The sequence below is a fragment of the Panthera onca genome, chromosome B1, assembly GCF_046562875.1.
Source record: "Panthera onca isolate mPanOnc1 chromosome B1, mPanOnc1 haplotype 2, whole genome shotgun sequence".
Taxonomy (NCBI): domain Eukaryota; kingdom Metazoa; phylum Chordata; class Mammalia; order Carnivora; family Felidae; genus Panthera; species Panthera onca.
Genome location: NC_138342.1, coordinates 73,984,472 through 74,009,623, shown reverse-complemented (window position 1 = coordinate 74,009,623; position 25,152 = coordinate 73,984,472). Strand labels below are relative to the sequence as shown.

The following is a 25,152-nucleotide window of genomic DNA, read 5'->3' as shown; positions in this document are numbered from 1 at the left end:
TTAAAAGTCTTATAGAACAATTGCAAAAATCTTTCGACTACGAAGAAAATCTCTAAAAATTATCCTAATTAGAATTTCAATGCATTACATTTTCTGAGCACAATAAATCTCTAGTTTAATGGGGAAAAAAGACAGAGAAAGTAGTAAAATAAACCTACCTAATTTGAAACAAACAAACAAAAAAGGACTTTTCTAAATAACTTGTAGGTTAAAGACAAAATCAAAACTGAAAAAAAAGATTTTCAAAGATATGACATTTTATCTTTTCAAATAGCTACTATTCTTTTTTGGATACATTAATTTGTTGAAATTCTCTAAGGATACAAATTTCAAACAAAACCTTTCTTTTTATACCTCCTCTTTCTTAAAAGCAGATTTTGACAGTACAATGTTATAACATCCATAATCACATTTCCCAGAGGCAACTGCTTTTTCCACTTCAATTTTGTGCTATGCTGATGGCTATCTCCTTAACTGTGAATAAACTATTTATATCTCTATTTTGTGGATTAACAATTTTAGACATTGTCTATTGTCTCCTTTCAAAAGATCAGGATTTGCTCACATTACTCGTCATGTCTTTTTTATCTTTGTCATTTTATACTAGATATTTTATTTTAACTCCTCTGTGGTTACCTTAGTAATTTTTTTTTTGATAGAGAGAGAAAGAGAGAGAGAGAGAGAGGGAGGGAGAATCCCAAGCAGGCTCCACTCCCAGTGTGGAACCCAACACAGGACTCAATCCCACAACCTTGGGATCATGACCTGAGCAGAAATCAAAGTCAGACACTCGGCCAATTATCCACTCTGGCATTCCTTAAATAATATCTCTAAGCTTATGTTTCTTATGACAATATATGACTTTAGACCAGGAGCTCAAGTACCCACTATGTAATGGGAGGATATTATTGACCCTACAGCTTAATTTTCTTCTTGTCTCAAGCTTCCATGTAGACACTTTCATTATTATGTCAAAAGGATAATAATATTACATTTAATTTCTCTGTGCTTAGTCATAAGTTTGATCAAAGTGTTCAAAACTAACAAACTGTAGTTTCATTATTATGTCTATGTATTGGTCACTCCTGAATCAAGTACTGTATTAGATTTACCCTTAATTTTTGATAGGCGTAATGCATGGACCCCTGTGACTCTGAAACATCAAGTTCAAATATATTCTTTACTCTTATATTTCTTTGACATCTCAAAATCATGCCATGTTTTAACTTTGTTTAATATTACGACCATTTTTTGTGCAGCTTTTGATATTTTTCCTGGTATTTTTTAATTATCCTCCTTTTTGTTGTTAACAAAAAAATATATTTTTTGCAACATATCCTCAAAAGTATCAAGTCTTTTAGAGACCTTTGACTATAAATTATAATTGGTTGTGTTTTTCTTTCGGGTAATTGAGTTTTTGCAAATTTTTGGTGATCGTTTCTTTTTCTTCATTATAAAGGAAGAACTAATATGATTAATATTGGTGTTGGCAGAGGGTTTTATGGTCCTTATGTACATATGTTTCTTTATGGGTCTTCTTTGTTAAAAAATAAAAAAAAATACAATCTCTGGACTGCATAAGGAAGGCTTATGAATTTTAGGTTTTTGTTTTAGAACACTCACAGGCAGCTCTAAGCCAGGCACACTGTCTCTCACCTCACCCCCCAATAAAATGATTTGTATTTGTTTCTGCCATCTTGGGAACTGCTAATTGGGCACCTCTTTAAATTAAATTTTGGGTTGAAAGTTTTTGAGTCCCACAGGCATTGTGGATTCAAAATTCTATTCCATGCTTCTATTGTCTAGCTTCTGATTACTCTGCTCAATTTTTAACATCATGTGTCATTTAAATGTGACTCTTAAAAAGAGTAAAAACTTATGTTTTTTGTCTTTGAAAGAGGAATTTATGTAATCAATATGTTTAAACTTTTTGCTGCCATCTTGTTGTTCATGTTCTTGAATGGTTTTTAAAAAAAAAAACTTTTCTGTGTTTAATCTAACTTTGTTACTTCTTTCTCTCTAATGAATTGTAAATTCCGTATCTTATTTTTATTATTCTGTTAGTTATCCTTAAATTTGAACAAAGTATTTCAATCCATTTTTCCTCAATGCCAAGAATTGATCATTTGAATTTCGATATATTATTAAAATTATTTATTACATTGTGGATCATCGGTTTTTTGAATTCTCTTTTGAGAATTACATTAAACTTTGGAGTAGCATCCTCAATAATTATTTAGTTAACTGAACATTTTCTGGCCTTTCTGCTCATCATTACTTCTTGAATCCAAAACTTTCCTCTTCCTTGGTTGTAGTTATCTTTTTTCTGATATTGTGTTCTCTAACCAAGTGTATGGGTGCCATCACTAGCTAAATAATGGCTGCAGAAATACAACCATGCTCAAGTCTTACTTAAAATTCAACTATAAACCCTACATAGGCTCTTAATGCTTCTCTGTAATCATACTACATTTTCCTATTCTATTCATTCCTATATTCCTCTATATCTGTGCTATCCAATGAAGCAGCCACTATCCACATGTGGGCATTTAAATTTAAACTTAACTAAAATTAAAGTAAAAAAAAATATTGTTCTCAGCTTCACTAGCTATGGCTAGAGTCCAATCACCATATGGTGATAGTGGCCACACAACTAAAATGAATAATGGTCCCCCCAACGTTATGTCCACACCTAATCCTCAGAACCTGTGACTATGTTACCCTACAAGGCAAAAGGGGCTTTACAGATGTGATTAAGTTGACACTGAGATAGGGATATTAGCCTGCATTTATACCGGTGGGCTCAACATAATCAGAAGGATCCTTAAAATTGGAAGCAGGAGGCAGAGGAAAAGATCAGGGTAATGAGATCTGAGAGGAATCAACAAGCCTCACTGGCTTAGAAATTTCATGAAGGGAGCAAAGCCAAAGAGTGCAGGTGATTTCTAGAAGCTAGGACAGGTGCATTCTCTATTAAAGCCTCCAGGAAGGAATTTTATTCTGTCCACACCTTGATTTTATCCCAGTGAAACTGTGCTGGACTTCTGACCTACAGAACTCCAGGATACTAAGTCTGTGTTGACTAAGCCACCAAATGTGAGGTTAAGTTGTTATGGTAGAAATATAAGACCAACACAGCTTCCATATCAGATAGTGCAGACAGAAAAATATTTCTATCATTTCAGAAAGTTGCTTTGGACAGCATTGATTTATACAAATTTAAATAATCGAAGTTGTGGTAAATGGAACTCTCATTCACTTCCTGTAGTCTTCTATTTTTTACATATGCTCATTTGTTTGGGCATAGCATGCCCAAAACTGAATTCCTGATTTCCTCCATTGTAGTCTTACTTACATAGTTCTCACTTTAGTTATTGGATATTATACAATTTTTAATTTATCAGGAAAAACAGGAATCATTTTTATTTCTCTCATAACATTTGTAGAACCTATCAGGAATGTTGTTCACCCTACCTACAAAATATATCTTGAATGTAATGATTTTTGTCACTTCCATTACTACCATTCTCTTTCAAACCACCATCATCTTTAGTCTTGAGTACTGTAATAGTCCACTCTCTTAGTCAAGGTCCAGTGGAATAAGAAAACCTACTTTGGGGTATTAATAGAAGCCAATTAGTTACAAAAAATCTTAGAATATCTGAAAGAACAAACAAAAGAGTTTAATTAATCCAGGTGATAGTTATTACAGACAGCTGCTACCCCACCCCTAAAGTTAGTTTTATTGGAACCCAAGATCCAAGACTACCCAAATAAAGTGGCTACCAGAGCGGTCTGCCCAGCAAGGACTAGACAAAGGAATATGTGCAACAGACACTAGAAGCGCAAACCAGAACCAATTAAGAGAGGGAGAAATACCCTAGTTCTTCTTTCTTTCTGCCTTTAAATTCATGACAGTGTTTCTCTTTATTCAAATTCAGCTTTGAAACCTGTTAGCAACGTAACCTGGGAAATCTACTTCTCAAGGATTAGACTTCTAATATATAAATCTGATCAGAGGAGGTACCAAGAATGGATTTGAAAAAAGGAACATACTTCCTAATTTGGCCCCCAGCTTCCATTATATAGCTATCTATCCACTACCACTCTCCAACACACATGTTCTATTCCAACAGAGTAGGAAAAGTGATCCTATTATAAATAAAAACAAATCATTTCAGTCTGCTGCTCACAATTCTGTAATTGGCTTCTCATATCTCAGAATAAAAGTCAAACTCATTATTGTAGCCTACAACTTCTTTATGACCTGCTCCTTCCCTGCCCTTTGCCTCTTTGACCTATTCTTCTCCTTTCTCCCCCGCAACTCAAATTTCTCCAGCCGCAGTAATCAGCTGGCTGTTCCTAGAGGACATGAATCTCTCCTAACTTGACCTTTCTAACAGCTCAGATTCTCTTCCCCTGATATCCTCATCTGCTTCGAAATATCATATTTTCAGGCTGAAGAGTGATCCTTGGTTATTAGAGCTATGTGATTAGAACAGTGAACATTTTTACATTGTAAAAGAACGGAACTGAGAGTTCTGTGTAGTGCCCACTGCTTTTACTGATGCTATTGACTCCTTTATTATATTAAACTATGCTAACTTAACTCACCTTTGTTGTTTTCTTCTCTGATTTGATATCTCATAAAAAAACATTACATTATTAACAAGGTAATAACCGTAAAAGGAATTGAACAAGCAAATGAAAATTCAGATGTCACCTCAACATTTTTGTTGTTGATGTTGTTCAATACAGTTCATTTCATGGTTCAATTCAGCACAGTATCTTGCTTGAACAAAATAATAGAGGAGAATGCAGTAGACTAAAGCAACAATTTCATTATTATACCAAAAACAAGTGCTATCTGAATGAATCATAGACTTGACAGATTTTCAACATGAAGAAGCTAATCTAGTAGAACAGTCTTGATTGTCTGTAGGTCCTTCTCATCTCTTTCTCTTGTCTCAAGGAAATTTTTACTAAATGCTGCCTGAAGCATACAATTGCATGCTGCTACATTTTAGAAATATCTTGTTTTTTCTCAATAAACAACAACAAAAACAATACACGATTTAGAAGTACAATCTGCTGACAAAGCAGGGATTAATGTGTATATACTTCTCTGCCTCATACCTGCCCCACACCACACCATATAAGCGATCCCTTACCTGAATGCAATATTAGCTAAATTGCCGCCCTCGATCAAGATCAGTTTTTCCAATGTTGATCTGCAATCAATCTTCCTGGCCAACGGCAAACATGGCACTTTGCAAAAGTGATCACAATCCTCGCTACTTTCTATATCCGTGCCCTTTTCAATGTGATTTTCAGCTCTTCCCCTTAAAAGGTAGAGGCTATTTTCTCATCTGTATACCTGCCCTGGCCTAGTGAAGAGAATGTGGTAGGAGTGACGGTGTGCCGTTTCCAAGCCGACATCTCCTGAGGCATTGCATGTAACCATATATTTCAGAACTCTGCCACTACCGTGTGTGCAAGGCCAGGCTAAAGTCTGCTGAAGGTGAGAGATGCCCAAATGAAGACAGAAACTGTCCCAGCTGAGTCCATCCTGGACAACCAGCCCCCCGATCAACCCAGCAGCAGACCATTCACACATAACTAGCCTAGAAAAACCACACAGCTGATCGCAGCCCAAATTGTTAATCTGAAGATATGTGAACTGAATGAATAGTTGTTGTTGTAAGCCTCTGTGGGGATTGATTGGTACATGGCAGCTGTTAGGTAGTCTTTTTTTTTGCTGGCAAATGAAAAAAAAAAGTTCCCAATTTCATCTCAAATTATAAGTTGGGTTTTAATTGGAAGAAGAAGCAATTCTCTTTTAGGTACCACAAATTATAAAAAAACAAACAACAACAACAACAAACAAACAAAAAACAACTTGTTATTGCCCCACAGTGTCTCCTCACTAGACCATGATTCTACATGCAGGTGGCTGTCAAGAAGTCACCCCAGTGGCGGTAGAGGGAGTCCATCCCCATAGAGCAGAATTGCTGATAGAGCAGAACTATTACTGACAAAGCCGCTGAGGCCATGAGTACCAAATCTCCAAAGTTAATCATTGTAACAAATGTATTGCTTTGGATGTCTAACCTTTGCTTGATTGAATCATCTCTTCTGTGAAAAAGGAGGCTAAAATCCTTCACACACAATTGAGGGAAGAATTCAAACTGAAGAAAGAATTCATAAATCAAACACCAGAGCTAGGGCTCAGCTAATTTGGCAACACTGAGTAGGGAGGGAAGTCACTTCAACACAGTCCTCAGACCTGAATATAATTGTTGTCGTCGCTACAACTTGGGGAAGGGTGGGAGAACCATCCTGATACATTCTGCCAAATAATGGACTGTGTGAATTTAAATCTCAGTAGCAAGAGCCTAAGTAGAAAGCAGACAAAAATAATGAAATAAGATATGAAAAACAGAATTAACCATCTTCATCTAAAAGAATTTCTGTGCAGAAAATTTTTTGCCATGTACTTCCTCAAGTCTGATGGATTCACCTCTGCCCTAATAAGTGCCCACAAATCCATTACTTGCCTTTTTCCCCCCAGGCTCTTTTCCGTTTCTTCCTAATTTATCATTAGATTTTCGGGTTAAATGCTGATTTTTTTTTCTTCAGGAGAGCCTTTGGCATTTTTAAATTAATTTCTGATAGTGAAACTATTCTATGAGTATAATTCCATTTGAACAAGCCAGCTAAATCAGATCCTTTTAAAAAACTTCAAGAAAGCTCCACCCACTGACTTCCTGTTATGTATTACAGGTCAGGACTGTGTCACCTGAACATTCACAGTTTAAAAAGCAATTGACTTTCTCTAACAAGGTGGTAGAAATCCATTATGTAATATAAAAATAGTAACACTGATCATTAAACTATAGGAAAATAAAATAAATGAATACATACATACGTGTGTGTGTGTGTGTGTGTGTGTGTTTAGCACGGTTCCCTATGATAGATAAAAATTGCCTCAGTTTAGATCTCATCATGGCTATTAGTCTTAGGCATTTATAGTTCACTTTTATACTATTGTATCAAGTGAAAAATCTTTTTTCATGAAAACATATCATTACCTCACATAGGTCTTGCTAATTTTGTAATATGCTAAATTGGACTTTTGCCTTTTAAATTAATGTACTTCAAAATAAAATTAGAATCAAATGATGAAACTAAGAATCTTAGAAGTCATTTGGTGAACATCACATCATTTGGTGAACATCACACCAATCAGTCTCCATCAAGAGGCTGAAAGTCTGAGATCAGGGTGCTACCAGGGTTGGGTTTTGATGATGGCCCTCTTCTGGAAAAGTTGCAGACTACTGATGTATCATTTTATCTTCACATACCAGAAAGCAGAGAGCCTGAGCAAGCTCCTGAGTCTTGTCTCATAATGTCACTAATCTCATTAATGACTTCTATTATTTGTTCACTATCTCTTATAACGTTTTTGTCCTGGTCCTCGCTTTAATGGCTCTAATCAGTTTTCATGACTTCTTTGCCTGGAACGGAAAATTGTTTCACTATTATTATAATTTATGTCTTCCATTAGAATCTGTGAGGGGCGCCTGGGTGGTTTAGTCGGTTAAACATCCGGCTCTTGGTTTCAGCTCAGGTCATGATCTCATGGTTCATGAGTTCGAGCCCCACATCGGGTTTCATGCTGACAGTGGAGCCTGCTTGGGATTTTCTCTCCCCATCTCTCTATGCCCCTCTCCTGCTCACTCTCTCTGTCTCTCTAAAATAAATAAATAAACCTAAAAAAATTTAGAATCTGTGAAACTTTGACAGGATAACTTACTAATTTTCAAGAAGACTGAAGTTATATACACTTTTCAGTTCTTAACACAGAAATCAGAAAGTGTTTGCCTTCAGGAAGGAAAACATTTAAGTGGAAAGAAGCACAAGGTAACTTTCTGTGTGAAAGAAATGATCTATTTCTCACTTTGGGTGGTGTACATAATTGCCAAAGGTGAACACTTAAAAAATTGTGCATTTACTATAACTTATAAATTTTAGTCAGTGATAAAAAATAAAATTTAAAAATAAAAATTAATTAATTGAAAGCTTATAATTTATAAACTCATTTTAAAACAGATACAAATAAATTAACAAAATTTTTCAAAGTTTCTAAAAATGCTATACTAAATGTCATTATATCAATTCTTTTTCCGAAAATTTTAAAAGTTATTAGGAATATTGTCACCATTGATACACAATTTTTAAGTGACAAAAATTAAATAAATATTTATGAATAGTTGGAAAGCAGCAGTTACCAAATTAATTAAATGAATGGCAACTCAGAGGGATAAAAATATCAGTTTTCAACCTTGAGAAAATTAAAGATAAAGAAAAAATCCTGAAAGATACCAAAAGAAAGCATCTTATCTGTAAGGGAACAAAAATAAGAATAACACTGGATGTCTCAGAAACTATACACACAAGAAGAGAGTAGAGTAAAAATTTAAAGTGTTGAGAGAAAAAAAGTTCAATTTATAATTCTTTACTCTGAAAAATTATCCTTCAAAAGTAAAGGAAAAATAAAGATTTTATCAGAAAACAAAAATTGAGAGAATTTGTTGCCAGCAGACCTTTTAGGAAATGGTTAAAAAAAATTCCTTAGAAAGAAACAAAATGATATAAGTCAGAAACTTGAATATATAAAAATAAAGGAAAAGCACTGGAGAAGTGAAATTAAAATGAAACCTTTTATTTTTCTTATTCTCAATCAATCCAACAGATAATACTTTCCTCAAAATAATAATAGCAACAATATATTTGATTATGTATGCATATGTATATGTGTGTGTGTGCATGTGTGTGCATGCACAGTCTAATGTATATTTATGCAGAAGTAAATTAATGACATCAATGATATGAGAGATGGGAGGGAGGAATTAGGATTATTTTGTTATTATAATGTACTTGCACCACCCATGAAGTAGTATAGTGTGATTTGAGGTGGACTTGGATTAGTAGTAAATGCATATTGCAAACTTTAGAGTAACTAAGGCTAACTAAGGAAAAAAGAAAAATAATACAGATTAGTAATAGCAAAAATGAAAGAGGAAATATCACTACAGATCCCATGGACATTAAAAGGAGAATAAAGGAATACCAAGAACAACCCATAGATATGATAACCTGGACAAAACGGACCAGTTCCTTGAATGACATAATCTTCCAATACTCACACAATAAGAAATAAGCAATCTAATAGGCCTATATCTATTTAAAATTGATTTAATCATTAATAACCTTCCAAAACAAAAAGCACCAGGCCTGGATGGGTTCATTGATGTATTCTACCAAACATTTAAAGAAGAAATTATATCAATTCTCTATAATCTCTTTCAGAAGACAGAAGATAAAGGAATACTTCCTAGATCATTCTATAAGGCTACCATTACCCTAATATCCAAACCAGACAAAGCCATTACAAGAAAAGGAAACTACAGACCAATATGTCTCATGAACATAGGTGCAAACCTCAATAAAATATTAGCAAATTGGATCCAACAATATATAAAAAACTTACCCACCATGTCAAAGTAGCATTTATTTTATGTATATAAGGCTGGTTCAATATTTGAAAATCAGTTAATATAATCCATTATATTAATAAGCTAAAGAAGAATAGTCAACATGATCATATCACTAAGTGCAGAAAAAAGATTTGACAAAATCTAAAACCCATTCATGATAAAAACTCTCAGTAAATTAGGAGTAGAAGGAAAGGTCCTCAACTTGATAGAGAATATCTATAAACAAACAAGCCAACAAACCAATAAAACAACTTAATGGTGAGAAACTTGAAGCTTACCCACACAGAGTAGGAAAAAGGCATAGATGTCCTCTCTCACCACTGCTTTTCAATATCTTTCTGAATGTTATGGCTAGTACAAAAAAATAAAAAAGAAAATTAAATCAAAAGTATACAGATTAGGAAGAAAGAAACAAAACTGTCATTACAGATTACAATCATTTATGTGGAAAACTGGAAAGAACTGAAGAATACACACCCATATCATCCTATACACTACTGATAAACAAGTGAAATTTGAAATTAAGAAGTAATACCATTTACATTAGCATCAAAAAAAGAAATACTTGGGTATAAATTAAACAAATTATGTACATGATCTATATGAGGAAAGTACTGCATATTTGATCAAATCAAAGATATAAATAAATGTAGAGATGTTTTGTGTTTATGGATAAGGAGAATCAATATTGTCAATATGTCAGTTCTTCCCCACCTGATATATCGGTTCAATTTGTTCCCAATTAAATTCCTAGCATGTTATTTTGTGGATATTAACAAACTGATTCCAAAGTTCATATGAAGAGGCAAAAATCAAAATAGCCAACATAATACTGAAAGAGAACAAAATTCAAGAACTAACACTATCAGACTTCAAGACCTACTATATAGCTATATTAATCAAGACAGTGGTATTGGCAAAAAGAATAGACAAATAAATCAATGGAACAGAATAGAGAGCCTAAAGATAGAACTACATAAATATAGTCAACTGATCTTTGCCAAAGGAGCAAAGGCCAATGAAGCAAAAATGATGTTTTTAACAAATGGTGCTGGATCAAGTGGACAACTACATTCAGAACGAGAAACAGGAGGACCATTTCAACACAGAGTTTACACGATTTCCAAAAATATTAACTCAAAACAAAACAAAGCTGTAAATATAAATAAAACTGTAAAACTCCTAGAGGATAACATAAGAAAAAATGTAGATAACCTGGAGAGTGGAAATGACTTTTAGATACAACACAAGAGGAATGATCCATGAAAGCAAGGATCAATGAACTGGGATTAATTAAAATTAAAATTTTCTGCTCTTCAAAAGACAGTTAAGAGAATAAAAAGATAAGCCACAGATTGGGAGAAAATGTTTGCAAAAAAAAAAAAACACGGTAAAATACTGTGACTTAAAATATATAAAAAGACTTTAAAAATCAACAATAAAACAACCTAATTTAAAAGGCAAAGACAGCAACATACACCTCACCAGAGAAATACACACATAACAAATAAGCATCCAAAAGATACTTTACATCACATATCATCAGAGAAATGCAAGTTAAAACAACAATTAGATATCACTACACAACTATTAGAATGGCCCAAACTGTGAACCCTGACACAGCAAATATCATTGAAGATGTGATGCAGCAGGAACTCTCATTCATTGCTAGTGGGAATGCAAAATGTTACAGCCATTTTGGAAGACAGTTTGGCAGTTTCTTACCAAACTGAACATATTTTTACCATGTAATCCAGCAATTGCCCTCTTTGGTATTTACCAAAGTTGAAAACATGCCCACATAAAAACCTGCGCACGGATGTTTTTAGCAACTATATTTAAAGTTGCCAAAACTTGGTGGGGCACCTGGGTGACTCAGTGGGTTAAGCATCTGACTTCAGCTCAGGTCATGATCTCCCAGTTTGTGAGTTCAAGCCCCATATCGGGCTCTGTGCTGCTGACAGCTTGGAGCCTGGAGCCTGCTTTGGATTCTGTGTCTCCCTCTCTCTCTGACCCATCCTCTGCTCATTCTCTGTGTCTCTCTCTCTCTCTCAAAAATAAATAAACATTTAAAAAAGAAATAAAAAAATAAAGTTGCCAAAACTTGGAATCAACCAAGATACTCCTTAATAGGTTAATGGATAAATAAACTCTGGTATATCTAGACAATGGAATATTATTTAGTGCTTAAAAAGAAATGAGCTATCAAGTCACAAAAAGACAGGGAGAAATCTTAAATGCATATTTCTAAGTGAAGAAAGCCAATCTGAAAAGAATTCATACTGTATGATTCCAACCATTCTAGAAAAGCCAAATCTATGAAGAAAATAAAAATGTCCATGATTGCCAGGGCTTTGGGGGGAAGGAAGAATGAAAGAGCAGAGAACAGAGGATTTTTAGGGAAGTGAAAATATTCTTGATACTGTAATGGTGGATATATGTAATTGTGGATTTGTCCAAAACCATAGAATGTATAACACTAAGAGTGAACTCTGTAAAACTATGGACTTTTGGTAATATCAGTGTAGGTTCATTGATGGCAATAAGTGTACCACTCTGGTGGGAGGAATTTTGATAATGGGAAAGGACTATGCAAGGCAGGGAGCATATGAGGAACTTCTCTATCTTCCTCCCAATTTTTCTGTAAACTTGAAATTGCTTTAAAATTATGTATATTAAAAAATTTTAATTGAGCAACTATCTTCTTTGAATGAGATAGAGTCTAGATTAATAGATAAAATGCATAGACAAAACAGGACATTAAAGAAGCCTGAGACATCATAGAACCAGAGTTAGTGAAATCTGAAGAAATATATAAATACAAAATATGTAGGAAGGTAGAGATGGGCTAGAGATTGGATGTTTAAAGTAGGAAAATAATAACTTCATTATAAGTATAATTTAAATTGTCCCAAACAAATTTTAAAATGGTTTATTATAAAGATGCTTTTGAGCATTTTAGAAATGGGTGATTCCATGAAACCAATATATGTTCATTCCGTCAGTCAAAGCACATCCAGCCAATTTGAATTTCTCTTTAATCTAGGCCAGTCATTTTCTAGTGGTAGTTTCTAATCTGTTTCACAATTTTTTCAATAAAAGAAAACAGGAGAAAATACTGGAGTGTACTACATGTGATCAAGGATAGTATTGTTTTGTGAAGCTTGTATTTCTATTTTATATATATATATGTTTTCTGCTTCACGGTGTAAGATACATTACTTTTTAAAAATTTTTTTAATGTTTATTTATTCTTAAGAGAGAGAGAGAGAGAGAGAGAGAGAGAGAGAGTGCGAGTGGGGGAGGGGCAGAGAGAGAGGGACACACAGAATCCTAAGCAGGCTCCAGGCTCTGAGCTGTCAGCGCAGAGCCCAAGGCGGGGCCTGAACCCACGAACCTGGAGATCATGACCTGAGTCAAAGTCAGACCCTTAACTGACTAAGCCCACACGCACCCCTGTTTCTTATTTTACGTACAAGGTCAGAAATATTTAAAAGCTACTATTCTAGTTAAGTTTATATAGTATTTGAATAGGAAAGTGCTAGAAGAAGGTAGCTACTATAACTGATTTGTTCCACATACTAGCTTGAGATACAAACTGTTGTTTTTAATATGTAAAAACTAAATGACTCTGAACTTTCCATCAGTAGTGGCATCTCATTTATCTTGTCTACAATTGCCTGAAAATAACAGGATGCAGCATTTACTTGTCCTTGTTAGCATCATCCCACTAACAGCTGCAAAGGATCTGATTGGCCATTTGCCTGGAGGGAAGAATTCTTAGCTTGTTTGTGTTATGTTCTCAAGGATGTGTGATATTGCCGTGAGACAAGGGTGGTTGACTGATCAGCACAGTGACTGAATGAGGCAGAAACTATCTCTGCTGGTCTGGCAGTGGTTTCTCTTTTTAGGGTGATAGTGAAAATGCTCCTCCTCCCCAGAGTTCCAGTAAGCAACGGTCACTCCATGCCACCCAAACCATGAGCTCTCTGTGTTAGAGCATGTCACAGATACAGCATTTTTTGTTCTCTTCCACATAGACATCCAGTTTCTTTATGCAGGTGGATAGTGATGGAGATGTTCGATGGTCTATGCCATCCACATGCTGTGCTCAGAAACATCCTTTTCCTATTATCTCAGGGAGAAGGTGCTACTTTTCTAATGTCCAAAGAATCAGTCTCACTAATTATTTTATGATGCTGGAAGTTAGACATGACCTAGGATTTTCACCATGGGGGTGTCAGGAGGTAGCCCAGAGACTTGGTGACAGTGTTGCTCACTCTGGCTTGTCTTCAATGTCAAGGCCACCTCAACCCCCAACACTAAAACCATTCTTCCAGTATTCCTCCAGCCTCCAGGACCTGGATCCATAGAAGGTCCTTTCCTCTGCTCCCTGCTTCAAGAAAAGCAAGCTCCACCGCGTTTCCAGTCACATAATTTTTGGCAAGTGGGACACACTCTTTCTTTTACACATTCATCTGAAGTGTTTTGGATTGCTGAGGCTTTACCTTTGCTATTTAGTCATACCCCTAACTTTCTGTACTCTAAGAGATTTTTCTATACCTGGAAGCAGGATATTTTGCTGAGTCTTTTCTCAGTCCTCAAATTACCCAGATTTGAAGTTGAACCCTGAATCTATTACTTCAAAGCTATGTAGGTATATAACTTTGGGAAGCTTGCTTAGCTACTCTGAACTTCAAGTAAGGTTATTTATGTTTAAATGCTAAAACCATAGCAGATACTCCAAAACTATGAATTACTTTTATCTTGTCTTTTGTCATCCAAAGGTAAACACATGGTAGAATCTCACTAACTAGTTGATTTGCCTTATTCCATTAAAAGAAAGAAAGAAAAAAACTTTTCCCAGTTAATAATTGATGTTAGGATTGGGATACCATCTGTCACTGGGAAATTATCATTTTGGTAAGAAGAATGTCAATCAAGGAATTATCTTTAAATTATTGGTAACAGTGAGGTGGTCAAAGGTTAATTTGGGAGTGGAAAGGGAGGCAGTTGGATAGAAATATGTCATGTTTTATGAAAGGTTCAATAAGAATGTGTATGCTTATGAAGGAAAAAAACCCAAATGTACTGTGCTTTGAAGAGTGACAGGAATAAATTATTCTAGTAAGAATGACAATTACTAAAAATATCAATCCTGGCTGTGATTGCTATATTTCTGCCTGATCCTCTGAAAATGCTTTTTATTTATTTATTTTTAAACAGATGGCCATTTTAATTTACCGGGTGAGTTGTCACAGCTATCACCTTTCTGGATTTCCTCCCAAATTAAAGCTATTCCAATGTAATAAAGGAAAGCAATACAGTCTGTTGAATTATGTTCTCATGTCTCTCCTGAAAACTCTATAATGGAGGATCATATGGCCTCTCATGACCTTAAGGTATAGAGGGGTAAAATGTGTTGTTGGCATTGTCTACATTATGTATCTGGTGGCAGTAGCCAGAGCTAGTCTTATGCACAGATGAGGTATGTAGCTTTGTAGTAGTAGTAATCCTCTGTATTAGAATTAAGGGTACCACTGGAAGGAATGTATTTTCCCAATACTATATTAATGCAGATCAAAATAGCATTAGTTCCCATAGGGCCTGTGAAGAAATTCAGGTCCATTTCCCTCAGTTTTTGTGGATTTAAAAAAAAAAAAAAAAACCTTCCAAGAAAAAATTGTTTTTCAGCTTCACAAATCTTTTTACCATAGGCTTCTAGGGTACCTGAAATTCCTCTTTTAAAGATTACTTGCACATCATAAGGATCTTTAGTTAAAATGCAAACAGCCCCACTAGGCATAATACAATGACTATTATCCTCCAACACCTGTAAAGATTTTCCCTCAATGGGATTACTAAAATAATACACAAAAGACAAGCAATTGTGATGACGGGAGGCTAAGTATATGTGTGAATGGCAGCATGAGTATTCTAGGAACTTGGCAGAGTGGGCCTGAGAAAGGAAGTTGTATGGGTTGAAAAAGCAAAGCCCAAATCAAACTTTTTCTATCTTATCATTGTATCTGGCCTCTGTCCTGAATATAGAAAAAACTTAAAATTTGGACTATATAATAAGAAGATGTAATAATGCTGCTTCAAGGACCTCAAGAGGAATGGGCTTATTAATATTTCAAGTCTAATCTCAGACTTCCTGAGACTTTAAGGAGGAGGAGGAGTCTAAGACCACTGGATGCAGAAACCCCTTCTTTGCCTATAGGTCTTTCACCTGTTCTAACCAACTTTTATTCCTGACCAAGTGATCTGCTGATGGGTGCATACTTAAGAGAGAAACCAGGAAACCCACCAACCTCACAGCCAGTCCTTCTCATCGTATTCCTGCTTCCTCTCCAGAGTCTCCCATTCTCTGCTCTCCAGGAAGTGCCTTTTTAGTAAGGAGTCTCTGATTCCCCCCACCCCCGCCGAAAAAACGTAAAGATCCCTGGTTTAAATAACGATCTCAAGCAACCACATCTCCTGGATAAAAGCTACTTTTATAATAAAGTCTTATTCTAAGCACAGCTGCCTACACTCACACCTGAACATGACAGTTTCCTTAAATACAGCTTGCTTTGTCCCCACCCAGGTGAGGATAAGCAAAACAAACCCTAGGCAAAGTAGTCATGTCTGCAAAGCTCATCTTCCAGGTTTGTCCCTGGTCACTCTTCCCTGTTTACCTGCTTTCCAGTCAGCTTTTCTCTTTCATATGTCAAATACTCATGAAAGTCTCAACTTCCTTCACATACAGTGTGTACATTGGAACAGAAAATATTGCATTTCTTCCTCTTTGACACCCCAGAATCTGTAAATTTCTCCCAGACCTTTTCTACCTGTTAGTCTGTTTATCATATTCCATTTGGTCCAGTTTGGTTGTCAGTCTAAAGGAGCTCCCTTTCTGTAATTCCCATAACTTTCTCCAGGATCATTAACCTAAAACAATATCATCTGCCTGCTCTGCCCCCACCATTATTATATAACAGACACAAGAAGAGTAACCTAGAGTTTAGTTCTTACTCTTCTGTTTGCCGTAGTTATATTTTTTAGAGAATGATAATTAGTGTCTCTGGGCTTCAGTTATCTCATTTGTAAAATGGGTAAAAATGCCTATCTCATAACAGTGTTGTGGAGATTAATACATTTACATATATAAAGCAACCTCAGGTAAATAGTTGACAGGCCAGTCTTCAAGACAAATTAGTTCTTAAATGAAGAAAAATAATTTCCAGTCACTGCCTTTCATCAATGACAGGTTTCTTTTGCAGTGTAGGGGATGTTAGGCATACATTATATTTTTTAGATATTTTTACAGATTTCCGGTAAGTTTTTATCATATTACTTCATCTAGAACTCAGTAGATGTCTAGAAAATTATGGATGTTTCCTGATTTCCACACAGAGTTATTCATTCCTTTCTTTGTTCACTTATTGAACTTTGTTCACATTATTATTATTATTGCCATTCCTATAACACTATACTATTAAAGTATTAATATGAGAATATAACTCAATTCTACCTTAAACTGAGAGTTCTTATGGAGAAGAATTGTGATTTAATCACTTTCGGATTTCCAGTGTCCGTTTTCCCTAATGGGTAAATAGACGTTTAATAAGCATTTGTTAAATTGATGAATATATTATTTAATACCTTCTGGGATGATTGAAAGTAAATGTATCATATGCCAATTATACTTGCATAAATAAAGGCATTTTTTTTCTTTTTTATGTATAATATGCAGGGTTATTTCCTAAGCTAAAGCATAAAATCTTTCTTATGGAAGGAAAGAAACAAAAATTCTATTTAAATGGCATAATGTAGTGTATAATATTATGGATTTTGTAGACAGACTTCTACCTTTTTTTTTTTAATTTTTTTTAATGTTTATTTATTTTTGACAGAGAGAGAGAGACAGAGCATGAGCAGGGGAGGGGCAGAGAGAGAGGGAGACACAGAATCTGAAGCAGGCTCCAGGCTCTGAACTGACAGCACAGAGCCCGATGCAGGGCTCGAACTCACAGACCGTGAGATCATGACCTGAGCTGAAGTCGGACACTCAACCAACTGAGCCATCCAGGTGCCCCCAAGACTTCTACCTTTTAATGGTTATGTTACCTAATCAAGTTACTTGACTTCTCTATGTCTTAGAATACTAATTTCTAAAATGGAAATAATACTGATATCATAATGTTATTAAAAATAATTACACATAACTACTACAATTAGTTATACTAATTATTACCTACAGTTATTGTATGAGTAACATTTTCAATCTCTTCATATTGGTAGTTTATATTTTCCTGAAGTTTTATCCATTTCATTTAGATTGTCAAACTAATCACTAAAAATTATGTCAGTTCCTTTGTACGAAAAAACATGAATATATATCAATAGTTATACCCTCTTCCTTATTCCTAATGTTTAATCCATTTTCCTTTTTCTTTTATCACATCATCCAATGGTTGTCTACTTTATCTTTAAGGTAATTAGCATTGTTTTTTATTGATCAGACCATTTTTGGTTTAGTTTGTTTTCCTTGTATACCTATCAATTTCTTTCTTCTTACATTATGTGAGTTTAATGTACTCTTTTAACTCATTGGCTCATTTAATGTAAAACATTTTTATTAATAAGTGTGTTTTTGGCTAGTGTATTTTTACATCTTAATAACATTGAATCTTCCAGTCCATGAACATGGTCTATCTATCCCCTTATTTAGGTTTCCATTTCTTTCAGCAATGTTTTGTATTTTCTGTGTATAAGTATTGTACATATTTTATTAAATTTTGATCCTAATGTAGACAAGTTTCTTTATAATTTTATTTTACAATTATTCTCTTTTTCTTTTTAATTTTTAGTTTAATATATTGTATTAACAGAAAATACTGATATAATTTCTGCTTTGGAGAATTTCTTAGCGAATTAACACATGGTCAATTTTACAAATATCCCTTGGATACTTTAAAAGGAAAGGTTCTCTTGGTTGGTTATAAAGTTTAAGATATGGCTATAAATAAACCTTTATGATTTCTTTATTCAATCTTTAATTTTTAAATTTATTTTTATGTATTTAACTTGTTGATTTCTGAGAAAAATATGTTTATGTTCTCCATTAAAACTGAGAATTTATTGAATTATCTTTACATTTATATCATATTTTTCTTAATTTGTCTTGATGATATATTATTTGGTGTCAAACACTTTTATATTTGCTGTCAAAGATGTCATACATTCTTTTGTATGTTACTTATACCACTACTTCTATTGTTCTTGCTGCCTTTGCTGATTCTGAGATTTCTATTTCATCTCTTTATTTTCAGCCTTTTAATTTTTTTTGTATTCGGTATGTCTCCTGCAAACACCTTGTGGTTGTATATTTTATCTCCTACCAAATGTGATTAGCCCTCTCTTTTTAATAGAGTAATTTGTTGAACACTTATTATGGGAAGTGATACATTTAAAATTATTTCTGCATTTTATTTTTTATTTTATAAATTTTTACGAATTTTTTTATTCACCATGTTTTTTGCCATTTCTTTGTCTTACTATTTGTACAGCTTATTGGAATAATTGTGTTTCTGCGGTCGTGTTTTTCTATCAGTTTATAAGCTGATCTATTTTGTATTCTTTTTTCTGACCATTTTAATTCTTTTTTTTAATGTTTATTTATTTATCTTGAGAGAGAGAGAGAGTGTGAATAGGGAAGCGGCAGAGAGAGAGGGAAAGAGAGAGAATCCCAAGCAGGGTCTATACCATCAGTGCAGAGCCCATTGTGGGGCTCAAACCCATGAACCGTGAGATCACGACCTGAGCTAAAACCAAGTCAGACACTTACCTGACTGAGCCACTCAGGTGCCCATTATTTTAATTCTTAATTAAAAAAAATGCCATTAATAAATGTACAATTAATATTGGCTCCAACTATATCAGAAGCCTTATTCTATCTGTACTTTCCTTCACTATGTTCCCAAAGTACTACCTGAAGGCATTTTGAATTTAAATTTGAAAATGTTACTAATTTGTTCATAATTCCATTAAAACTTGAATATTGTTGTTGATTTCTTTTATTATCACTGTTTCTTGTCTTCCATCTCATCTTTCCTAGAATTTCTTCCTTTTTCTGGAATAAATCCTCAAATAATAGTTTCAAAAAGGATCTAATGGTAATGTGTTAGTGAGGACTGTCTTTGTCTGCTAGTAAGATACATATGTAACAATAGCTTAGACAAATAGGGATTTATTTGTGTTTTGTAACTAGAATACTGGATATAGGTGGCTGATAGCTTTGTACAGGGCTATATAATAATAATAGACCAACAGCTCTACCACTTTCTTTTCCTCATGGTTATAGAAAAGTTACTGGCTCAGGCCTCAATGCAAACCTTCTAGTAGGAAAGACAGAAAAAGAAAACAATGGGATTTTCATCAATAAATTTAAAAAAATAATAAAACAACCTTTTTAATGAACCCTATGACAAAATCCCTTATCATTAGCCAGAATTATATAATGTGAGCAAACTTAGCTGCAATTAGGCTATGGGAAAAGAGGATGTAAAAGAAGGGATGGGTTCACCAAAAAACATTTGATCTAAAAGGCTAACTTTTAGAAAACTTATATGATTGAACAAAAAATTTTTTGTCTTCAATTTGATAATTTTTTGGGGAGAGGGGTTATAGTATTTTAGCTTCAAATTATATCTTTTCAATACTTTGAAGATATTATTTTATTTTATTTCTCCCACACAGTGTTGTTGAGGAGTAGATCATTGCTATTTTTGTTTCCTTGTAAGTAACTTGTCTGTTTGTTGATAGTAATGGTCATTCTGGAAGCTTTTGATTTCTTCTTCTTCTTCTTCTTCTTCTTCTTCTTCTTCTTCTTCTTCTTCTTCTTTCTTCTCCTTCTCCTCCTTCTCCTTCTCCTCCTTCTCCTTCTCCTCCTTCTCCTTCTCCTCCTTCTCCTCCTCCTCCTTCTCCTTCTCCTCCTCCTCCTTCTCCTCCTTCCCCTCCTCCTCCTCCTCCTCCTCCTTCTTCTTCTTCTTCTTCTTCTTCTTCTTCTTCCTTGATGTTTTGGTTTGAATTTGAATTATATCCCCCCAAAATATATGTTTAAGTCCTAACCCCTAGTATCTGTGAATGTGACCTTTTTGGGAAATAGGGTTTTTGTAGATGTCGTCAAGTTAAGATGAGGTCATAAAGCATTAAGGGTGGGCCCTAATCCAATTACTGACTTCCTCATAATAGGAGATAAATTTGGACACAGACAGATACAGGGAGAATACCCTGTGATGACAGAGGCAGAGATCAGAGTGATGTGTCTACCTGCCAAATAATGCTATGGATTGATTGCCATCAATCACCAGAAACTAGGAAAAGGCAAGGAAAAATCCTCTCCTGCAGCCTTTAAACAGATCAAGTCTTGGCTGATACTTTGGTTTAAGACTTCTAGTCTTCAGGAGCATATGTCAACATAATAAAGGCCATATATAAAAAAGCTACAGTTAACACTACACTCATTGAAGAAAAACTGAAATCTTTTCTTCTAAGATCAGGAAGAAGACAAGGATGTCCACTCATCACTTTTATTCAACATAGTAAGGAATGTTCTAACCATAGCGATCATATAAGAAACAGAAATAGGAGACATCCATATCAGTAAGGAAGAAATTAACCTCATTATTTGCAGATGGCATGATATCATACATATAAAACCCTAAAGACTCCACCAAAAAAAAATGTATTTATTACTTTTAGTCAAGTTGCAAGGTATAAAATTAACACCCTCAAAATGGTAGCATTTCTGTATACTAGCAACAAAGTAGCAGAAAGAAAAATTAAGAAAATAATTCCATTTATCATTGCCCACCAAAAGAATTAAAATACCTAGGAATAAACTCAACTGAAGAGGTGAAAGACAAGCCCTGTACTCTAAAAACTATGAAATACTGATGAAAGAAATTGAAGATAACAGAAATGGAAAGACATTCCATACTCATGAATTAGAAGAATATTTTTTAAATGTCCATACTACCCAAAGAAATCAACAGATTTAATGCAATCCCTAGCAAAATACCAACAGCATTTTTCACAGAGCTAAGACAAATAATACTAAAATTTGCATGGAACCACAAAAGACCCCTAACAGCCAAAGCAATTTTAAATAAGAAGACCAAAGCTAGAGGTATTACAATCCTGTATTTAAGAAACACTACAAAGCTGTAGTAATCAAAACAGTATGGTACTGGCACAAAAGTAGAACATCAATTAATAGAACATAATAGAGAACCCAGAAATAACCCAGAATTATATGGCCAATTACTCTTTGACAAAGGAGGCAAGAATATGCAATGAGAAAAAGACAGTCTCTTCAACAATGGTGCCGAGGCATGCAAAGGAATGAAACTGGATCCCTTTCTTACACAATACACAAAAGTAATTCAAAATGGATTGAAGACCTAAAGACAAGACCTGAACCATAAAAATCATAGACAAGAACATATGCAATAATTTCTATGACATCGGCCATAGCAACATTTTTCTAGACATATCTCCTGAGGCAAGGGAAACAAAAGCAAAAATAAACTATTGGGACTTCATCAAAATAAAATGCTTTTGTACAGCAAACAAAACCATCAACAAAACAAGAAAGCAATCTACTTAATGGGGGAAGATATTTTCCAATAATACATTTTATAAAGGGTTAATTTCAGAACATATAAAAAGAACTTATACGACTCAACACCAAAAAACAATTAATTAATTAGTTAATTAATTAATAATTAATAAAAAATTTTTAAAAAGAAAACAATCCAAAAAACAGAATCAAACCTATAAACACAGAGAATTACTGATCGTTGCCAGAGGGAAGGGGGTAGGGGGATGAGTAAGATGGGTGAAGGATAGTGGGAGATGCAGGCTTCTAATTATGAAATGAATAAGTCATGAGAACAAAAGGTACAGCATAGGTAATATCTAACCTATTGTCAAAAGCCATTCTTGTTTTACGGGTCTGTGCTTCATAAATATATTTTCTTTTTGTTACATCAATAGAATTGCCAGCAGCATACGGAATGAATGTGTGTGTTCAGTCGGTCATTATGAGTCAGGGCACTGATGGTTTTTAATCTACTTATTTACCTGAGTTTATATTTTTTCTCACCAGGTCTTTCAAGCCATATTGGTATTAAAAGATTTTCTGTTCATTTTTTGACTTTGTCCAGGATGCAACATTTGTGGCTGGTTCTGAATATAAACAGGTATTTCTTCCCTCTACAGGAGAATTATTAATTGATTTCATGCAAGCTTAAATTTAAAAATTCTCATGTATATCAGAAATAGAGGTTGTATAGTATTGGAATCATATTCCCAACCTAAGAATAATTCCTTAATATCCTTCAGTGTGCTCAGGTTTAAATTATCTTTATGTTCCAAGCTAATCATGTATATCAATGAAAGCCCTTAAATTTAGGAGACAGCTAATCTGTCTTTAGTAAAACTGCCAATTTTAAAAACTGCCAATGTTTTTTCCAAATGCCACAAGTAGTCCAGTTAGATTTTTCTGGTTCCTAGAAACAGACTCCAAAATGTACAATTATAATACCTCCAGTATTATTTCTTAAGGTAAATTTAATGCTAAAGAAAGATTCTCTATTTGCACTTATGCAGCCAGATAGTCTGAAATATGTGTAGCACAAAGCATCTCAATGATACTCTGCTTAATTATCAGGAGTCAACTAAAACAAACGTAAAATGAACATGAGACTAAGGATTCCAAAACTAAAAAGAAGCAAGCAATATACAAAAGAATATGAGCAGATTTTTTTTCATTGTTATTCCATTTTGTTTGATATATTTTTTTAAAGAAAACAGTTTTTCACGGATCTCCAATATATGAGCTCTAGGTAAATGCTTGATATCTCTTAAAACTTCAGAAGCAGAGCCTAAGAACAAAAGGAATTAATAAATTTGTAGTGAGATGATACTTTTTATTTTTGTTTTTCTTTAGTATCATTTTACATTTTGTGATACTCTAGTCATTCAGAAAATACAAAGAATAATATAAGGACTATGTACCAACCACCCACATTCAACAAATGTTAACATTCTAGCGTATTTACTTCATATCTTTTTGTCTTTTTTAAAATTTTTAAAAAATGTTTATTTACTTTGGAGAGAGAGAGCATGAGCATGTGGGAGAGGGGCAGAGAGAGACAAAGACACAGAATCCCAAGCAGTCTCCAGGTTCTGAGCTGTCAGTACAGAGCCTGACACAGGGCTTGAACTCATGAGCTGTGAGATCATGACCTGAGCCGAAGTTAGACACTTAACTCACTGAGCCACCCAGGAGCCCCCTTTTTGTCATTTAATGCACAAAAGGTTAAGATATAATCCAAAACCCCTATTTCACTTCTTGCTTTCTGATACCCTCCCTACCTAGAGACAGTCACTATTCTGAGAGAGTCATTTCCTTCCATTTCCAATTTTTCTTACTATGCATTTGTATGGTTTTATTTTCCCTGTTTATCCATTTTTTGCCTGTTTTTCCTGTGATGTGCAAAGTTATTCCTTATCTTCCTCCTAAATCAAACAAGGATCTTGGCTTTACCTGCCTCCTCCCACCCAAACAATCTGTTCTTATTGACAAATATTTTAGTTTCATCTTTTTAGCCTCTATATATTTATTGTAATCAATAGTTAAATAAATTTATCAACATATTTTACCAATTTTCATGCTTCCTGTTTTTTCATGCTTCCTATTCTTTTTTTTTTATTTTTCTGGATTTATTCTACTTTCTACAGTACATCTTTGAATAGTTCTTTCTGGAAAAAGATGATTAGTAATTTTTATTTATTTTTACTTATTTATTTATTTATTTATTTATTTATTTATTTTTGCTTTCTGTGTCTGAAATTATATTATCCCTTCTCTTTTGAATATATCCTAGGTGAACATTGGCTTACCTCAGCTCTTTAGTGGTAAAGTATTACTGGGTCTGGCTTGCTTTTCTGCTCTTGAGAAGTCTACCTGTAGTCTGATTATGGTTCTTGTATGGGAATATGACTTTCTTCTGTGGTAGATTTCAAGTGTTTTTTTCTTTATTTTTGATATCCTAGTTTCAATAGAATGTATCTAGCTGTAGATACATTTTTAATTTTCTTGCTTAGCACTCAAAGTTAACTGCCAAGATTAAGTCTCTTAGTTTTATTAAAATCTGAAATATTATAATTTTGAATACTTTTTTTCCCTCTTTCTAAAACCAAAATAAATGTTTTATTACTGAAATTTAATGCAATGGCTGTCTTTAAAATTTTTTCTCACATGGTTAGGAATATTGATTTGCAGGTAATATTGACCGTAATTCTCCATTTCAGCCCCACCCCTCCTGCCTAGAGATTTTATACCCAGTAACCTGTACAATATTGCTGAATTTGAGTGTGTGTGGCACTGTGATGTTGACCATACCTCAGAGTAGCCATTGAGCCAGGAGACCCTTTGGCTCAGGTCTTGACAAGGAGGCTTCCTCCTTCCTTCTCCTCAGGCCACAGCTGCAGGGGCAAGCCACAGCTTTGTTGAAATTTCTTCCATTTGAATGGAAAT

The 25,152-nt window shown here is 34.2% G+C and overlaps 1 long non-coding RNA gene across 2 annotated transcripts in view; it reads right to left on the bottom strand.

Annotated features, from left to right (window-relative positions):
* Positions 1 to 25,152, bottom strand: part of LOC132692308 (uncharacterized) — a 270,163-nt gene that overhangs the window by 118,345 nt on the left and 126,666 nt on the right. The window contains exon 3 of one of the 2 annotated variants that reach the window (XR_014137607.1): positions 9,839 to 9,911. The exons of the other annotated variant lie outside the window; for it this stretch is intronic. This is a non-coding gene — a long non-coding RNA (uncharacterized LOC132692308). The remainder of the gene's footprint in view (positions 1 to 9,838; positions 9,912 to 25,152) is intronic. 2 annotated transcript variants of the gene reach the window in all.